The sequence below is a fragment of the Pocillopora damicornis genome, chromosome 10, assembly GCF_964200805.1.
Source record: "Pocillopora damicornis chromosome 10, jaPocDami1.2, whole genome shotgun sequence".
Lineage (NCBI taxonomy): Eukaryota > Metazoa > Cnidaria > Anthozoa > Scleractinia > Pocilloporidae > Pocillopora > Pocillopora damicornis.
Window position 1 is genome coordinate 20,047,454 of NC_142679.1, and position 6,220 is coordinate 20,053,673.

General features: G+C 36.7%; 1 protein-coding gene across 1 annotated transcript in view; it reads left to right on the forward strand.

Moving 5' to 3' along the window:
* The window catches only part of LOC149039319 (uncharacterized), a 167,393-nt gene that overhangs the window by 31,750 nt on the left and 129,423 nt on the right, over window positions 1-6,220 (forward strand). The gene's annotated exons all lie outside the window — the stretch shown is intronic.

The window sequence follows — 6,220 nt, forward strand, 5'->3', positions numbered from 1 at the left end:
CACAAATTTGTATGATGGTGGGAAAAAGCTGCTAATATATTGAGTGAAACCAACCTTCAGCCGCAATTGAACAAAATGTTGCATCCAAATACCCACTCAGCCAAGGTGCAAACTCTGATTTTTCTGTTACCTTCATCCTAATGTACCTGGCGAGCACCTTACGGCACAAACATGCTGTTGGATGGTAGCGGTGGACTTGGAAAACCTGAAAAGAATCGTACCCCATGGTATAAATACATGTAAGAAGCATGCGACTTTCATTACATCAAGCTCATACTTTTCGAATCAAAGTAAATCAGTCGCTTAAAAAAATTGTGAAAATTAGTAATTAAACAAGCGTAAGATGATCTTAAGAAAAGAAGAAAAGTTCCTTGTTTGCAACGACAACCAAGCCATGACTCTCCCGACGCCAGTTGCCTTAAGTGCGTGATTTCGATAGACCTTTTGTTCGTTAGGTCTTTTGATGGACACAGATATGGATAGATGCAACTTTCTAATTGGTAGAAATAAAAAATGGAAACTCCACAAGCTCCGTCGTCCTTTGGAGAAGGAGGCAGAGGCTTCTTTCTTTTTTTGCGAAATGTCCCAGATTTTTTTAAAGCATCATTTCGTACGATCGTCACCCATACTTATAACGTTTTCCCATAATTTTAAATTGTGCATCACACAACTGAGCTGCTTGTTAAAGTGAGAAGTATTGGAAGATTTCTCGCCTTTTCCTGAGGCTTATTCAATGAGAAACTTTTTATTCATTTTTACCTTTACTCGTTCGTCCTCAACGTAGTCGATCCAGTGAAAGCCGTCTATGCTGTAATCCATGGTAAAATTTAAGGAAGAAGAGTTAGAACTCCAGTAGAAAGCCATGCCAGAATATTGTACAAGCGACACCTCTTTCAGTTTTAACACGATAGCCCTTTCCTGGGGTTGCATTGTAAAGAAATCATGGCTATCTTCGAAGCTTGCCGCTGACTGGTTGCTTGCTTCGCTATCTAAAAAACAAGGTTGAAACTGCAACTTAAAAGCAACTCCATGATGTCTTAAAGAGTTCAAAATGTTAGCACTGTCATGCAAGTTTTCGGCTAAATTGAAAAATGCAACCGTTATTTTTAAACAAACACCTGTTATGGACACTTTTAAACGCATAATAGCTTTGGTCATCGCATCATTGGCAAGAAAAGAAAAAGATAGAGCTAAGAAGTAAAGCTATTAGGAACGCGAACTAGACTTTCGTGCAGCTAATTTTCTCTATTATTCAAAGGAAGACAAATGAAAGAATGCGGAATTGCCATTCGCCAACCATATTGGTATTGTTTTAGTTTTCACCAACCTGGAATCTCGTCCGTTGGCCATACTTTTAATTTAAAGGAGATCCTGGTTGACTCCTCTTTACACGAAGCTATTGGAGCATACAGGCGCCGCTGACATATGGGAACAGTGGTTTCGTTGATACGGCATCCACTGCATGGATTTTTAGTCAGAGTTTGAACGGCGTAACGCAGTGTGAAAGTGGAAGAATCACACTTGAAAACTGAAATTTCTGACAAAAAGTCAATAAAAAAACCATTTTCGTTTAAGTACTTAAACGACTTTCATTTTAAAAAAGAGTTATTAAATTACATACATAGTCAGGTTTATCCTCAAAGTTTTTAAGGGCCGGACAAACAAGAGATACTGACCAACTGGCTGTTACTAAAATTAATTGAAAAACTACAATATATATGTGTATAATCACTTTGTGCTCCATGTTAAACATAAGCCTTGATATTATGCCTTTAAAATGACCAAAACTCGGGAAAAATGATACAGCATGGTCAGAGTTTTTAAAACGTGGAAAGCCGTCCACTAAAAAAATCATGCAGTGGCCTCACTCTGACGTTCTCCAGCTTAGTTTTATTTACATTTCTGTGCAGCATCGAGTTTTCAGGATAGAATAACGGAAAAGCTTTAATTTGCAATTTTGGGTGATACATCTCGAGCTCTAATACGTTTGCATTTTTTGCTCCGTCAGGCAATTTTTATACACAAATTCTCTCCCAATTTTCTTGGTTCTACTTAAGCGAAACGCCGTTTGTACATCTTAAATTTGTATTTTTAGTGCCAGCTATATTTGGCCTGCAGTTAAGCTTAGAAATGGCAAAAACACTCGCTCTTGATTTTGATTCAACCATTGAATTAAACATTGAATCAACCATTGAATCAACCATTGAATCAACCATTGAATCAACCCAAGTTGGGAAGCTTTCTTGCGAATCACGTGGTTCTAAACTTCACCTCGTTCACACTACGCTAAATTAATTTTCAATCTTGTTCTCGAGAATTGCCTAATAAACGATAAATTATATCACATGGTTTGAGTGTCATTCAAAGCCTCCTAGTAACGAAATTTAACAAGGGTGTTTTCACTCTCTAAATTAGCTCTGAAGATAATAGACGGAATAAATTACTAAGTTCTAGAGACTAGGAGAAAAGTTTTTTTAATGAAAACGTTAAAAAACAAAGAGTTAATTATGTGAAAAGTGCACCTGAGAGAACCGTTAATCTCGCAAGTTTTAAGGAGCCTTTTGTTAGTGTCAATAAGAATCGCTACCACTGTTGAAGTGGTTATTAAAAATTTATGTGGAGACAGATGTTAACTTGTTAAATAACAAGGTACAATTTTTTCCCCAATCTTTTGATTATTACCCCTCTCTCTCTGACTTAACAAAGTAGGTAGGTCCCATGATTTAAACTTAAAAAGATTTAAAAAGAATTCACAGTTCACACTTCCAATGGCAGCCGGTTTCCTTTTAATGAAAATCCTCGCTTACACGAAAATAACGGAAAAGGAAGAATTAAAGTTTGGTTGAATATTGAGTATTTAACAAAAAGTTGTTTGCATTTGTCCTAAATCCAGGCTTCTTATCGTATGATTCTTTACAGCTCCCTAGGTATTTCAAAACGAACATAATCTGGTAGAGTTTCATTAAAACTTTGGTGTCACAATTATAAAGATAGAAAAGAAAATTTATCATGGAGAATTCTAACTTTAGAGAAACAAAAAAGATTTACATAGGTAGACACTTTACAGACCTTCCATATTCATTAGCTATCCATATTCATGAGACGAGTTTTACTCCTGTACTGTACGACTTTCGATTTTTAACGCTGGAAGAGTTACAACGACTAACTGTCGAAAAAGTTCTTTGAACAATATTTATTTCTGGATTCTTAAGGTACGTGAGAAAACTTACTTGAAGTTGTCGCTTGGAAACTTTCAAATATCTGAAACAATCATCAAGTAAGCGTTTTAATTTTTTTTTCGATGTTTAGCTTTGAAGCGTAGGGAAAAATTAATTAGAAGAAATACCTGTGAGAGAAGACAGAGTATTTTGAAGATAATGAAGACCGCTGCCATGTCTTTCCTTTCAAAACACCATTGACTCTTTCAAGCGTAACTTGTTCGCAATAAGCCGCTATGTTGAGTGGAGTTTGGCTGTTGAATTAGCTTCTAAGGACGCAACTCTTTCTTCCGATAAACGTTAAAAGTCGCAGTATCGTAGAAGTGAAACGTTGATGCAATGGTGTCCTAGCGATTTCTTTTGGTGGAAGAAATTAACGATTATTAAATACACCAACTGAACTGCCACGCTGCAAACCATGAATGATTTAAGTGCTAGTTGCCCCATGCAGTTTGCATGTCAAGTCTAGAAGATGTTTCAAAAGCTAAATTGGGATTCCTTGCAAGATAGCGAACTGGTTTCATAAAACATTCATGAGATGTATTTCATTGGCCTGAAAGGTCATCTTTTTGTGCCCCTCAGGAGATTTTCCACTTTTAGGAACTGTTTACACAACTCTAATGAAACTCTCCCTGAAAGGGCCTACGCAAAACCCAAACAATCATTACAGTGCTTCATTTGGTGTAAGATCTTCAAACCTACCAACACGACACATTCCTGAATGATATACGAAGAATACAGAAATCGCTAAAACTTGCCTTCCTCCCTACATAAAGCTTATGGCTCAGCTGGAAATGGCGCCTAAACGTTTTCAAAGAGGCAGAATATTTGTATATCTTCTTCATTTGCGATGATCTTAACGTTATATCTTTATTACGTAACAGTTGAAATATCAAGATTTTTTTTATCGGGGAAACGGTTGCATTCCAGGACGAAAAAAAATTTCAGAGATATTTCTAGAAAAGACGTAGCTTTCCTTGCTTCAGTCTCGCGTTTCTTTCTATATGATGGGAATTTTAGGCAGATATATAGCAATTAATATCAGTTTAAGTTCGTTTTAAACCAAAGTTAGCTACCTATGAATCTTCCCATAACAAGAAAGACAAAGAAACACACGACTAAAGCCAAATTTTTTTTCCCTTTTTCAAATTTTGGTTTCTTAATACAACCATGTTACCAATGTAAATCCTAACGTTTCTACCGTTGCTTAAAAACAAAATATAACAGATGTACTTGTATATGGAGCTAGGTTAGCCTGTGGCGACAGTGTTGCTTATATATCGATTTGCGAGAGAAGTCCTGCACGTAGATTCCCCATGAGGCGTAGTTCTGTGCTATGTGTCTTCCTGTTCACACATCTCCAGTTTTGTATATCGCTGTGCAACAGGCTTTCACAAAATTGAAATTAACAGTAAACAGACGAAATGACAGGTAGTTTGTTTAGTCTTGCAACAAAGATGAAGAGATTAGGAATTTCGTCATAAAACTGAATGTGGGAAATAAATAAAATAATCATAAAAATTACAATTTCCGCGATCGTGATTGATTTAAAAAACTCTAATTCACTTGTCAAGTTCTCATCGCACAGTTTGTTATCGGACAGTTCAATAATCCAATCACATTCAAAGTTGTAGTTTAAATCAACCAATCGTCAGTCTTTTAATGTAAATTTTCCGTTTCTTTCACAACTTGGCTATTCATCTTTTCCCTGTAAATTGTAATTTTTATGATTAATTGATAATAAGACTTCGTGTCGTCCAATTTGATCTGTAATCATACTTGTGATAAAAAAAAATCCATTACTCAGAAATGTTTCTAATTAAAGGATCATGTTTTATATTCGTGTGGGAAGTGTATTATTTAAATCATTTTGCTCAGAAACGCCGCTTTATTCATTGGTGCTGGTATCTCTTGATGCCAGTTTAACTCAGACAACACCTTAGCGCTTTTCCATTGAGTGTTGTAAAAATTTAGGTGAATACAACTGCTAATCAGGAGATATAAGATATCTTTAAGAACCAATGGAAATAACAAAACCAAAGTGCCAAGGCATAAGAATACGCGGGCGACCAAGTCGTAATTGGTTTTAGTTTTGCGTCTGATTGGTCGAGAAAGGAGCACGAGTTTTTAAGACCAATCACAGAGCGAAGTTTAAAAAAACCAGTGCAATACCGGAACACTTAAGCCACACAACTGAAAATTGGTTTAATGTGTAATCTAAAATTACTTTCTTTCTTAAGTTGTAGTCTACGTGTTCGAAACACAAACACGATATAGAGTTATCAAAATTCTGAAAGTGCCCTTTGGCTAATATCACGGAATCCTCATTGCCGAATGACATCTGTATCTCCAAGAGCTAAGAGGGAGGGGTGGGTGGGGGAGATTTGAATATAGACATATAACCAACAGCCATGTTTAAAGGGATACACGTATCAGTGGGGATATGGGAATGGAGGTTTTGAGGGTACGTATACATAATTGAAACATATACACGATCTGTACTAGTTGAACTTCCAGCTCTTTCTACTGCGTTCTGCGTCGATCAATTGGAAGCTTCAAAATTTTCCCTGGGCAAAGCCCCCCGGCGTGTGAACTCTTAAAGATTGATTTGTTCAAAATTCCCCCCTCCCCCCACCCCTGGGCAACACTGCGTCCAGATACCCGACTGATGTACAATTTTTTTTTTGCGAATGAACTCTTCTTTTACCCACGATGTTGTAGAATTTAGCAAAGTCACATTTTAGTTTTTGGTACCGTTGTTAAGTTATTCCCAGGTGAGAATAATTCTAACATGTAAAAATTTCCTTCTAAGCCATCTGCTCGTGAAAGGGGATCCTTTATCCTTCAACTCTTTCATATTAAAAATTAAAAGAAAAAAAACATGTATAACAGCGGTTCAAATTCCCCGCCCCACCCGGGCAAGGTTCAAATGCCTATGGGTTGCTAAGGGAGGAGGGTGGGGAAGTTCAACTTTGAATTGATCGGCACATTATTCTGGACTC